A 14969-nucleotide genomic window follows, 5' to 3' on the forward strand; every position below is an offset into this window, starting at 1 on the left:
CAAAAATTCTTGAGAAAGCGGTCGCAAAACAGTTGTGTGATTACTTAAAAAACAATGATTTATTTGAAGATTTTCAGTCTGGCTTTAGAACACATCATAGCACAGAGACAGCTCTGGTTAAAGTCACAAATGATATTCTAATAGCCTCAGACAAGGGACTTGTCTCTATTCTTGTTTTGCTTGATCTTAGTGCTGCATTTGATACTATCGACCATGATATCCTATTGCAAAGACTAGAGCACTTAGTTGGCATACAGGGAACTGCTTTAGGCTGGTTTAGGTCCTATCTATCTGAACGCTCTCAGTTTGTACGTGTTAACGATGAATCTTCCACGCAAACCAAAGTTAGCCATGGAGTGCCACAGGGCTCAGTGCTCGGACCTATTTTGTTCACATTATATATGCTTCCGTTAGGCAATATTATAAGGAATCATTCTGTAAACTTTCATTGTTATGCGGATGATACTCAACTATATTTATCAATCAAGCCTGATGAAATTAATCATCTAAATAAAATTCAAGACTGCCTTAAGGACTTAAAAACGTGGATGACCTTAAACTTTTTGATGTTAAACACGACCAAAACTGAAGTTATTGTACTTGGCCCGAAGAATCTACGAAACAAATTATCTAAAGATATACTAACTATGGATGGCATTAATTTGGCCTCCAGTGAGACTGTAAGGAATCTTGGTGTTATATTTGATCAGGATTTATCCTTTAACGCCCACATAAAATCAATTTCAAGGACCGCCTACTTCCATCTACGTAACATTGCAAAAATCAGGCATATCTTGCCTCAAAACGATGCAGAGAAACTAGTCCATGCATTTGTTACTTCTAGGCTGGATTATTGTAACTCTTTATTATCAGGGAGTACTAAGAAGTCAATCAAGTCGCTTCAGCTGATTCAAAATGCTGCGGCTCGTGTACTAACCAGAGTTAGGAAAAGGGACCACATTACTCCTGTTCTGGCTGCCTTACACTGGCTCCCTATAGAACACAGGATAGAATTTAAAATTCTTCTTCTCGCCTACAAAGCCCTTAATGGGCAGGCGCCATCTTACCTTAAAGAACTCATTATACCCTACTGTCCTACTAGGGCATTGCGTTCCAAGAATGCAGGGTTGTTGGTTGTTCCTAGAATCTTTAAAAGTACAATGGGAGCCAGAGCCTTTTCTTATCAAGCTCCACATTTGTGGAATCAGCTTCCAGTTTGTGTTCGGGCGGCAGACACCCTATCCGTTTTTAAGAGTGCGCTTAAGACCATCCTTTTTGATAAAGCTTATAGTTAGGGCTGATTAGATTCAGCCCCTAGTTTTGCTGATATAGGCTTAGTTTGTCAGGGGACATCTTACTTCTTCCTTCTCTCTGTCTATACCCGTGTACACTCATGTTCCGATTAACCCAGCTTCCCCAAATGTCTTTCTTTTTGGTGTCTATATACGCTGGGATCCGGAGTCATGGATGATCCTGCGGTCCTGTGTCCTGGATCGCGAGCGCTGGATCTTGAGTCGTGGCTGTGGTCCTGGATCATAGGTCCTCGATGGATATCCTCGTGGATTCATCTTCCTATTATACACACATGCATTTCCAAACATTTGGACTACCTATGTTGCAAATGTATTATCTTTTCAATTTACACACGGCATCTATTGCACGTCTGTCCGTCCTGGGAGAGGGATCCCTCCTCTGTTGCTCTCCCTGAGGTTTCTCCCATTTTTCCCTTTAAACTGGGTTTTCTTTGGAAGTTTTTCCTTGTACGATGTGAGGGTCTAAGGACAGAGGGTGTCGTATTGTCATACTGATATTCTGTACACACTGTGAAGACCACTGAGACAAATGTAACATTTGTGATATTGGGCTATATAAATAAACATTGATTGATTGATTGATTGCCGGTACACTGATGGTTTCAAATGCACTCTCAGTAGGACCCTTCTCATGTCCGCTGTATACATAAGTGCCAGGTCTTCTGAGGGAAAGGCTTTAATGGCCGGCTCTGTTGAGGAGATCAAAGGCAGAATTAAAAAGCCGTTGAGCTCATCTGGCAGCCGCGCACGTATTGACGCGGGCACTCTTGCATTTGTAAAACATGATTGCCCGCCACATGTCTATACACTTGTTATTTGCATTGAGGTGCCTTTCAGTGCTCCACTTAACGCGTTCACTTCATAACCATGATGGCTGCTTTCACTCAGGCGCCTGTGATGTTATATACTTCCACCACTCTCCCTAACCCCGATTACTTCATTGTCACCACAGCATGATTTATGGCGAATCTGTTGATGCGTATTCCCATTTCTTGTTATGGTTCTCCCGGATATTCTGAGTCCCATCTCATAGAGCGCCATTCTTTAAAGAAAAGCTCATCCTAAAAGGTGCTGTCACCTGCCTCTCATTCTTTTGATTCTTTCTCCCCCCATGACAGTGTTTCCTCCTCAGCGGATTCATCCACAATTCAATTATTTTCAAGGAGGGTTCAGAAAGAGAAATGGGCTCTCTCTCGACGCTCTTGGGGCCCGGAGTTGGCCCAGAGGAATGCATCTCCCTCTCACACAAACAATTTCAGCAATTGACGGCCGAGGCTTCACCGCGGCTCGTCAGGGGGATATTGAGATGATGATTTATACGGATCTCTCATTTTAAGTCTCTCTTGCTCAGTCGCACATTTTCTCAGGGCTGTTCACACCGAAGGCCCTCGTGCTCCATTCTGAACCACTGCTCGTATCTGATACTTCTGGATGGCTGTTCATATCTTTAAGGGACATTACCCATTTCAGCAGCCAACAGGAACTGACAGCAGAAGGCAATAACAGACAACCGTGTTTGTGCCGACATATCTCCCGCTTGTTTGGAAAGCATTTCAATCCTATACATGCTCTGGAATATCGATGGAAATTAGTTTTAAAATGCTTGACATGTTTCATCTCCTTTGCTACCAATGTTGAAAGTAGCCCTCCCACTGTCAACCCTCTCCCTTCTACCTCTAGTACAGGAAACTGATATATACTCTGCTTGGTGAGTTATTAACATTTCTATTTGTGAAGAACACTTTTCAAGCCCTTGCACCGTTCGCTGACGCACACACGCACACACACACACACACACACACACACACACACACACACACACACACACACACACACACACACACACACACACACACACACACCCACGCAAGTCTGTGCTCTCTTCACTGAATTATTCCATGTTGGACTATCTACTGTAATAACCTTGCAACCACAAGCCTCCATGTTCCTGATATGCACACATGTGAGAGAGAGGGACGAGGTTGCTTCTCGAATGCAATCGACATCTCTGGATATGTTTAGCGGCGTAAATGTCTTCAAATAAATGTTTTTTACAGCGTGAGGTTATAAATATGCACCCAGTCAACTTCGTCCCTGGCAACAGAATAAAAACAGCTTCAATACTAAAAAAAAAGAATAAGAAACAATGAGAGATAACGTGCTCCCGTGTGAGTTATGCAATCGTGTTGTTTCGTTAATTTAGCTCGTGGGAGGGATACACAGATAATTGAATGGTGTCGTATTTAAACCACTGTATAATCATTGCTTTACTGAGCCAACTTAGCTATTGGCTTTTCATTTGATGTCCAAAGGGACATAAACAGATCACTGAAGATAAAATATGGCAGATGCAGTATAAAGTAACATTTAAATGTCTTATTTTAAACAAAAAAGTTCACTTTAGATTAATTCTAAGAGTGCACACACAGGCTAGTGCACACACACACATTCAAACTGTCTTTTCAGTCACGTCAAATTCTTAGTCCCATTACCTGATCTGCCTGCTAAATAGATTCTTTATCCCGCCTGGCTGTCACGGAAATAAGGATGACATTAAGTGAACGGAGCTCTCTCTTTGGATATTCTAGGCCAGGGCTTAGTGGACCAAGGGAGAGCCTGCCTGAATCACTGAGAGGGAGAGGTGAAAGGGGAAGAGAGGATGAATGAACGCTGGAAAAGGGAGGAGAATAGTGGATGAGGAGAAGGCAACCATGAGATCATGAAATGGTGCCACACAGAAATAACTGCGGATTATGTTTGGAACTGTCAAGGCGGTCAGTGATTAACATCTAAGTTGACTGTCCCTCCAACTGTCCATAATAAACTATTTATGTGATTTAAAAGATTGAACCAATTTGCTGCGTCTGCACATGGCACATTTTCCAGTGTTAATAGATGTTGATCTTTCAAAATGTAGATAATTATTTGGGTTGTCAAAAGGATTCTTTTGTTTACTCGCAGCTGCTGTGGGCACTGAAGCTGCGATTCATAATGTCTCAACGTTGTAGATTGACTGACGTTTATGGATTCATAGCACAGTAATGATGAACGCGCTGCCAAATTGACAGTGATGATTCTGCTCTATTGCTCCATCACAGATCATTTAGCTGCCTTTGAAAGGATGCCATCAGTCCATTTCTGCACATGTGGGACAGTTGTGGTCACGTGTTTCTAAAACCGGCTCACTTTATACTATGAAAACAAATAACAGCCAACTGAGCTATTGGCGTTTTGTTTCATATCAAAATGGACACAAACGGATCTATATAAATAAAATATGGCAGAAATGCTCACTGTATTTTGTGATATTGGGCTTTATAAATAACAGTTGATTGGTGGATGTAATGTGCTTATCTAACAAATTGCATTTTATTCTTGGAGCAGCTATCCGCAACCCAGTCTCACAGCATTTCGTGTTGTAGTCACGAAATTAATTTAATCTATGGATTCGTGTTCACCGACACGATTTTCGTATTTTTTTCGTGTCACAGAACGATTTGAAAAGCAATGTATTTGTATTGGTAGTATGTTTCGTGCCTGCACCACGTCTTTTTGTCCGGTCGGGTCTTGGAATACCAGAAGCTGTTTGGTTCATAAAAACATTTTCTTACTCAATATCTTACCCTATCCCTTTTATTTTCCTGGTCGAACGTACTTATTGTAAGTCGCTTTGGATAAAAGCGTCAGCTAAATGCAATGTAATGTAATGTAATGTAATTTTAAATTGAATAATGTCCGAGTTTTTTTGCCGTCCACGAGGAAAAGAAATGGGGGGCCTCAGAATACTGACATCTGTATTTGTTGTCATCTTTTTTTCCTTCTAATTTGTTATTATTTGGTGCAGGCACGAAACATACTACCAATAGAAATGCATTGCTTCTAAAATCGTTCTGTGTCAGAATACTAAAATCTGTATTTTTTTAAATCTGTTTTTCCTTCTAATCTGTTATTATTTACTTTGCTTTTAAAATCGTTCTGTGTGACACGAAAAAAATGGCAAAATCGTGTTGGTGAACACGAATCAATAAATTAATTTCGTGACTATAACACGAAATGCCGTGAGACTGTGTTGCTATCCGAGAACATGTGTAGATTGACTTTTCAACCATCACGTCTGAACTACAGTGTCAATCAAACTCTAAAACACGGTCAGAGTTCAAGTCATTCAGCTCGGGAGGAAGCATGCTACAGCAGTAGGTGCATCTCAGAGAAACAGCCGTAATGCTAAATAAAAGGAAGTTTCATCAAACCGGGGTTGAGACTTTCAAAAATAGCGATGAAATATTCACAGGCTGAAGCGTATCTCCCTATATCTCACACACACAACCTCAAACACACATTTTTTACTCTGCTACTAAATTTAAATCTGTGACACTGAGGCTGATCTGCTGCTGAAGCGACGACTCTCTCGCTAACTCTACAGTATGCTAATGCTATTCATTGAAGAGCATCAAAGTCTGAGTTCTTCAAGAGGAACAGACTTTAAGAAAGTAAAAGAACGATGCATATTTTAATTTACAGTATAACAGCAGGAAACAATTCCTCTGGATAGGTTTTTCTTTTTGTCCTACAGTATGGAGGAAGGAGGATGGTCGAGATCCATAGTACAGAGCATCTTTTCATAGATTACATGGAAACATAATGATGGATCGGTGAAAACACTTAAAATTAATATTCCTAAATCATAAAATGGACTTTTATTAATTCCTCGTGGGGAAATTGTTTCTCTGCATTCGACCCATCCTAGTGTTAGGAGCAGTGTGCTGCCATTTTGAACGGCGCCCCGGGGAGCAGTGTGGGGAACGGTGCCTTGCTCAGGGACACCTCGGTAGCACTTGGTCTTGCCGGGACTTGAACTGGTGACCTTCCAGTTGCCAAGCCAAGTCCCTATCGACTTCGCCACCACCGCCTGCAAAAATGACATAAGTAAAGGCCTAAAATATAAAAATAATGCTCTTTTATCCAAATGACTTAGCTAAATACACCGTCGTATCTAAGCAGCAGAACCACGGGGTGATTTAAGGGGTAATAAAAGGGGATTGTCACATTATTAACACCGTTATTAAACTCCTACCCTACAGCAACTATAATCATTAAGGCTGCTAAACATTTATCTTGCTGAAAAAAAAATAGGAAAAATCGAATCTACCACTTGTAAGAATCAAATTGAGCCGAAAACAGAGACCATGCCCCGCCGACAGCAACAACACAAACAAACCCTTTGAAGAAATAATCAGTCTTTCTTCTAACACACAATGTGCATGAAATTGTGCAGTCAATGTATCTGACTGTCTGTCGAGGTTGTGCGCTGCTTGAAAGTACTTCAGCTTTCATCAGCGATGAATGCACAGCTTCAAGGATAATGATGGATGCGCCACATTTCAAATGATTTGATTGAAATATACAATACAGTGGCAGCCCCCTTGCTTTTCATGATGACATTGAAATCAGCCGAGGCACACGTAATCTTAAAACAGAAACATACATTATGCAACGTGCATATTGCATCCAAACACGTCAATGTGAAAGCTGTTTGTCTTTCCTCAATACATGTCCCTTATATGTCTTAACCAAACAGCCCTGCAAGAAAACATAAACGTAAGTGCTCAGGTGAGCAGATGCACTGCTGTTACCACTGAGAGCTCAACAGTGCAATGCAAATAAGCTCTTCTACGGTAGCAGACGAGCCACATCTCCATGCTAGGCAGCCCAGATTCAATATCGTAGCACAAGGAGTACTGCGTCCCCAGGCCCTTCTTGTAAAGTGGCCCATAAATCAAGAACCCTGTTGAGAGTTGGTCTCTGTGGGTCTGGTCCAGCGGGGGGAACAGAGCCGCGCTCCGGCTGGGAAGGAGGCACACAAGCAACCCCCCCTCAGTTGCAATGCAAAGTATGTCTTAGCCATATAAAGTTATTACCATCATTAACCACAGTGGGGATTGGATTATTAGTGGAATTGCTATGTTTGAATATATATATAGAGATTATGATGTGGCTCAGTGTGTTCAGCCATGCGCTTCACTGAACAGGGTCAAACTGTATGTATTAATGTTGGTTTTAAGTTTCACTTAACACAGTAAGTAGGGCTATGAACGGAGGACAATGAAAGTAGAGGAGTCAGTTTACTAAAGATTGGCCCAGACTGAGGAGCATTGCATGAAAACACGATGCCTCCTCATTCATTTCAATGACATTTCCGTGCAAATTCAAAGACGTTTCTCCAAAATAACTTTGAGGATCGTCAACGAGCACAGCACGGCATCGGCCAATCAAATGTGGGCATTGCAGGTCATCCTTTTCTAATCTAAATAGGAGAAAGGAAAGCAATTAAAGATAAAGCGATGGATTAAACACTTAATATATTTCTGCATGCTGATGAATCATCATTTTGAGTCACATGACATTAGACGTTAGAAGTGGTCTATGGTTTTCGAGCTTCTGTCTGAATGGACCCATCTTGTTCTATATATGTACGGATTAGCTTCAATATAATGTTGCCACGGGTCTCATACTGTATAGTATTGTATGTAGTAGCTAACGACAAATGAAGAACTGCTAATGAAGCGCTTCTTGATTTCACTCACTATTAATCCATTGACGTCGCTGTGCTATTTTCAGGTCTCGTCTGGCTCAGAGGGGATGTTTCTCACAGAGGCTACACATGGACACACTCACTGACTGTATGCAAGCAGCCTGTGTTCATAGAACCTATGATATTGTTAATAAATAGATATTAACAATACTTGACTGTTGTCAAATCTCCTGAAAATCGAACCACCAGCCACGAAAACACAGGTCAAAAGGTGGATAACGACCGCTGCTTGTGATTGCATAACATTAGACGGCTGTGTCTCTTCTTCGGTGGTGTTAGCCAGCCTCGAAATGCATTAGCTTGCGGAGCCCTCCTCCTGCCAATCGTCATTGGTGTGATTTTTTTCTTATCACCACAACAACGTACGGAATGTCACAACAAAGCCTTCATGAATGAGTAGGCACAGATCCGACGAAGAGAGGAGGGGAAATGGCTCATTTTGCTTCCCCTGGCATGCAATTTCCATTCTCTTTCCACATCTCTCTAAAAGCCATCTAAAACACATCAACTTCATCTGTGTAGGCCGGATGGGCCTCTGAGGATCACCTCCAGACATGCTACGATGACACTGGGCCTGAGAAGAAAAGGATGGAATTGGCAATGCAACCCTCTTGCTTATAGCAACGGGCTTCTTATGCCACTGCCTTTTCAAAAGAAAAGACAAATAACTTCATTCACTTCTCATTTCACTTGCCCCTAGCAAAGAGAAATACTGTATATTGAGGTAACTGATCATTTCTAAGATGGCCTTTTCATCAGAGGAAGTACTTTGTTTTCATTTAGCTGTGTTACCATTGACCAGCGCAACATGTATGCTCCAGGGCCTGACCCTCTGTGGCTGACCCTGAGTCCTTTTACTTCCTGCTTTAACAAAACAAATTGCTTTTAAATTGCATTTGACTCTGATCAGTTATGCTTTGATCCCCCTTGAATGCACACCCACAAGCACAGAAGCATTTCTTTTTTTTCAAGAGCAATGCAAAGAGACCATTGCCATGCTTTTATTGCAGTATTAAGCATTACTCTGTTTGGATAGGAATGCCATTACATGCAGGAAGTGGATAAAGGAAGCATTTGAGCAGCAGATGCTCGGTTCACATCCATACATGAAGGCATTCACATCAAGGTCTCAAAAGTAAGTCGACCATGAAAATGATTTGCAGGAGAAGACCATTCGTATTGATACCTACCCTCTGATGAATAACAGCAGGGGAGCGCATATACAGTAGAGAGCTGTAGGGCCACCAAGCGGGGGGGGCCTTTACTTTTCAATACAGCCTAGTCTCGCCTCAGTGAGTAATCATGGTTGCTATATTTTTTCTGAAAGGGTGGCTTTCCTTTTTTCAGCATGAAACAGATTAAAGGACAGATAACTTGTGTTGGACTCTTAATCCGGCCTGATATACCTGGTGGGGTTATACAAATGCAAATAATGACATCTCTTAAGGGCTGATGTCCCTGAGAGGGGTAAAGCTACCTGAGGTCCACCAGTAAAGTATTCATAAATGGTATATCCAAATATATACAGGAAAATAATCAGATTTTACGTGAATGAATGGTATATTTAGGCAATATATTGCCCACTCTTTGCATAATTAAAGCAAATTATCTAAATTGATTTACATCTAAACTATTGAGAGTGGAAATAACAGCCTTACGGTAAGGCAGTGCTAGTTTATCAACAAAAAAAGAAATTGCCTTAAACTTGTTTTACACAAGGAATTTAAAAAAAGATACAGGTAGGAAGAATTCAAGTTTAAAAGCTACAAAAGAAAACTACCTCTGGAGGGAACTTTTGGATTTCAGCCTTTGCAGACCATTTACATGCACAAAAACATATAACACACTACAGGAAAAGGGAAAACCCCCAAAAGGATAATAGGGCCCCTTTCATAAGATAGTGAATATAACAACATAGTTTAACTTACTAAAAAAATACTCAAATGTGAGGTTTCTGATGGGGATGAAAAACACGACTATTTGGTGCAGACTGTGGCGGGGACATGAATAGAGAAAGGCCACAAGCCACTGCTTTAAAAAAAAAAAAAAAGGTCTCTTAGCATAATTTGGGACCGCTGAATTAAAACAATGAGTGGAAAGTTGGAGGTGAAAATACTTCAGCCAGAAAGGATAAATAGATGTAAATGTTGGTGTTCACTAGGGCTACACGATATATGGTGTCGTGAAAAAATGTAAGACTTGCGATATTCAGTAGGCAAATTAACTCAAACATGTCATGTTACAATTATTTTGCCGCTTGCTACAAAAGGATAACTTGCGCGGCTCTCATGTCAGGGGTACTTGAGTGAGTGACAGCAAACCACCGATCACAATCAAATCTCCAAAGCAAACGGACCCGGAGATTAAAGGTAAAAACACTGAATAAAGTAGTTTCATGTGTTCTCCAGGGCGGTTTGGCGCTGCTAACCGAGCTAGCTCAGCTTGTTGCTCTGATAACTTAAGATCCAGACGTCCGTGACTAAAATCCTTCATCCGGTTAAATATAGTTACAAAAAATACCAATTGTATACTGTAGCATTAACGTTCAAGAAAGGATGGTTTGCTGGGAAAAAATTGTATTTTCTTCAATTCCTGTATGTTTTCATATCGCAATATATATCGCAGGGGGGGGGGGGAATCGCAATGTCAGTTTTTTCCAATATCGTGCAGCCCTAGTGTTCACCCTCATGAATCTTTCTTATGAGCAGAGCAACATGGCCAGACATATTGTAATCTACCTGATCTACCATACTTGTCAATCCAGGACATGATGTCTGCAACAAAAATAAATAGCTTGGAATCAGATCGATGCCCTGTGATTGTGATGGAAAATGGAACAAGGCATGAGGAAAGAGGAATCTCATCTTCACGGGGATTGGATTTTCAAAAGATTTAACTGAGAGCATGTGTGCTATGCACGTGGTCCACAACAGTCAATAAGTCTGCACAGAAGTCCGAATGGAGGGTGGTCGGCTGAATTTGCACACATGCACATTGCCGCCCACACACACTAACACACAAGCTGGATCACCTCTGGGTATTTCGATTTCCCCTTAGGTAGTCTTATTAATGTAATTTAATATCCATGATTGAGGTGGCCTCTCTCAACATTCTTCCTCACAAATCCTCATCAATTGCTCCAATCACTCCCCACACAGAGCCAGTATTGCACAGTGAGACAACCCTTATTCCTGCTATGTTATCTTTCATTTGAAAGCCTCTGACTGCCTGCCCCTTGATTGGAAAGCCAAGGCCAATAGGCATTGGTGACAGCTCCTTGAAAATTAAAAAGTATCAATCAAGACAGGAAGGGGAGGAAGCTTGTGATGTCTTCAGATACGTCTGTCTGCCAGAGAGAGCATTGCAAGCCAAATTGGAACAATGGTTATTAGCAAATATGTACTAATGTAATGTAACTAATGGCACTGAGTTTGATGTTGAAATTCCAACTTTATTAAGAGCCTCCACATACCCAGTCAGAGTCCAGAGTCGAAATGAATTTAAAAAACTGATTAAGTACAACAAATGTGACTGAAAATGACCCCGCCAATAAGACAGTGACTTTAATGGTGCATTAAGACACACTTAATTCATCAGGGAGCAGAAGAGGAATTGAATGCCGCTGGGTAAACTTGACCAGCATAAAAAAAAGTGTGCCAATGCTGGATGACATAATCTCTGTCTAAATCAATTTTTGTGTGAGAGCACTCGACTCAGCTCAATATGTAGCTGCAGGGCTTGCGTTAAGTGGTCACTGCCACTTACCTATAAATTCATGTGCTGCTGGTTGCTCCTGTGGCAAAGCGTAACCCCTGGTATTCGAGATAAATAAAGATGATATTAAAATATCATAAACCAAGAATATATCACCTACAGCAGAAGTAGTCAAGAAGAAATTGAATTGCAGAGCAAGATGACTTCAGAGCAGTGGGAATGGAGCACACATGTGACAAACATAGACATCTTATTTTATTAACGAGCTGCTATGAATAAGTCTTTCTCTGCCTGCAGGCCTTGGCCTTAGGAGTTGATTGTTTCTAACAGTTTAACAGAACAATGTGTAAGAAGGAGCAGCTTTCTGGCAGTCGTTACATGAAAAAAGGTGAGTTGCAAGTTACAAGGCTAGTACCTTGCGTAACTCATATGTAGTAGTGGGTGAAAGACAAAAACACCCCCCTCCCCATTTTGTTAAGCCAGCATCTGCTCTAGCTTTACAGCAGTATAATTTCCTGATTCCAAAATATGTTTAAAGCAAACTCCAGTCTGATCCAAGACAGAGTGGAGCTCCAACATCCATCTGGGTGATTATAGGCCATCATCCACCCGAGCATGAGAGGGAGGCAGGGGACGGGAGAGGAAATACTAGCAAACACCAAGGCAGAGAGCTGACTCGTCAAGCAATCATTCAGCAGAAATAATTTGAAATTACTAAACCCGGGCACTGCTCGACACCCCTTTTCTGACACGCGTGCATGTGCACATGCACATACACCCACTCACACACGCATCAAAACCGCGCACTTTCCACAGGCGCTTATACACACAAACACACACACACACACACAACATTGCTGACGCACCAGAGCGACACCCAAATGCGCACAGTGTTATTGCACATTTAACGTCGAGATAAAAATTAACCGTAAAATTAACAGCCCGTATCCACTGACACAATGTAATTGGTGTGCTTGGATGATTGGGTTTTTACTAAAGAATACAGACGACTTCAGCAGTCCACTTCAGTGTCGTACTGCAGCCGTGAAGACTTCCCTGTAACATCCACTGAGCTGAGGAGGCTGCATCCGCAACTAAAGCAAAAGGAGCCAGTGGGATTTATGAGGGGTAAACACTAAATGTGCATTTAAGTGCCGCATATTTGGAAACACTGGAATCCGTTTGTAATATCAGCATAATCCAAGCGGATCGTTAGTGCCCACAAACTGGTTCAAGCAGATCTACAGAAATCAGCACGGGCATCAAAATAACTTTGGAAACGAATAGACCAAACATATATTGAACTTACCCACAAGCAGTTTGCAAATGATAGCGTACAGCTGTGTGAAGGTGCGAGGTGGATACAACGAAATATGGCCCAATAAACAAAGTACTAGATTGAAGAAGGGAATGACATGAAAAGCTATACATCTCCTTGCTACATTCAAAGAGAGGCATTTCTGGCGTCCATGTCGGCCACCGTGGCGCTACCATTGGTCTTTCAGTCACGACAAAGATGCTTCACATAGATTCCACAAAGCTGCACCAGAAAGCCCTTTGAGAGGAAACCCTGAACACCCCACAATAACCCTTGAGACGCTCACATGGCATGCGAAACTGGCCCGAGCCAAGATGGCGACATTGCCGTGTTCTCCTCGTCAAAGGCCCATTGTCGTCAGCCCTTGCTCTCTGCAAACCAATGCCACCCACTGCCACTCTCACAAAATTACCGCACACAAATCTTATCTTTTTAATTACTTTTCCCTGTTGGGTGCAAGTCGGAAACATAAGCACAAAAGATGGTGTCTTTCTCGAGGAATCCACTGAATCACTAGACCTGCTCGGTATTCCTCCAGTTCACAGTGATATCTGTACCAAAGCAAGCCTTTATGTTATCCAACAACGTGCTTGCGATGTAGGCTAATTCATTTCCTTGTTATACAGACTTTACTGATGAGCAAATATAGTAATCATATTATGTTGGGAACACGGAGTATACACTATGCCTGCATGTGTGCAGAGAGAGAATTGTGAATGATGGGATTAAATATATTGAAGAATCACACATGAAAACATGACACAGTGCTGCCGCGCTTTGAGATTGTGTGCAGCCGTAAATAAGAAAATGGCTCCAGAAGCAATTTCCACTATTTTTGTTTGGCTCCCACCAAGGCAGGTTAGGTTATTTATGTTGTTGTATGGGCAAGGAGAAGGTTTAAGGGTATGGTTTAATAGTAACAATATATATTTATTTATTAGGGCTGTCAAGTTAACGCGTTAACGCAAACATTTTTTAACACCACTAATTATTTTAACGTGCGATTAACGTATGTGTGTGTATTTGTCCTCGGCCCGCCCCGTAGTTTCAGAGCCCAAAGGCTTGACGTTGTTGTTGTTGTTTTTGTTGTTGTTGTTAGTTGGATGGTGGGCGATTCTAGCTAGATATATGGATACACAAAAAGGTGTTTTAAACAGCAAGCCAAGCCCCCAGCTGATGCCGACAGCCCCGCTCCTGCCGCTCGCTTGCGGCAGACCACGCTTGAAAGTTTGCCGGGGAGACGCCTGCACAACAACAGCGGTAGCTAAATGGGCGGCTACAGCTTAACATTGTGGAGGACGAGGGGCTGCGTTAGATAAGTCGGATCGCATCCAACGTGTCGACTGCACATCACAGCGCATTATTTTTGACCCACAGTGGGAACTTCAGTCTCATGCTTTGACTGGTATGAAGACAGAGGAGCGGAATTTCGCAGACAACTGTAAACAGGCTTGTCTGTTTGAGCAACTGGCTCAGTGCAGAGAAGTAGACAGGGTTGGGGGAGAGTGTGTGAGAGAGAGAGAGAGATAGAGAGAGAGAGAGAGGTTATTGTATTGAGAATATTCAGGAGAATATTTGTCATTGTTCCAATGATAATATTAATATTAATGATTAATATTTATGTATACTGGATGATGTCCAAATACCCGCTGCAGATGCACCTCTTCCAGCCAGTGTAAGGGGAATATACAATGATGATGATGATGCAGTCCAGAAACTCATAAATGTACAGCCCCTCTGGAAGCTTCAGGGAACCTCGGACTCACAGTTCTTGTATTTTGATGGTATTTGTGGGCAGAGGTCTTCTGGCGAGGAAGAATACAAATCCAATTAAGGTGGTACTCAGCCTGCAGAGCTTGTCAAGCGACATTCAGACAAAGGGTGCAGTTATTTTTAAGGTGTGAGAGCCGAGTGGAGATAAGTGCAGTCCAGCTGGGCGTGTGTGACATGCTGCACAACTCAACCGCATCACGAGAGTGAGGGAGAATGCCACATGTAGGTAATTGCTGAGGCATGACGCGGCTGACTTCTC

The 14969-nt window shown here is 42.0% G+C and overlaps 1 protein-coding gene across 1 annotated transcript in view; it reads right to left on the reverse strand.

Annotated features, from left to right (window-relative positions):
• LOC117459876 (interleukin-1 receptor accessory protein-like 1-B) overlaps nt 1-14969 on the reverse strand; it is a 222183-nt gene that overhangs the window by 193083 nt on the left and 14131 nt on the right. The window lies entirely within an intron of this gene.

The sequence above is a fragment of the Pseudochaenichthys georgianus genome, chromosome 2 (genome assembly GCF_902827115.2).
Source record: "Pseudochaenichthys georgianus chromosome 2, fPseGeo1.2, whole genome shotgun sequence".
Taxonomy (NCBI): domain Eukaryota; kingdom Metazoa; phylum Chordata; class Actinopteri; order Perciformes; family Channichthyidae; genus Pseudochaenichthys; species Pseudochaenichthys georgianus.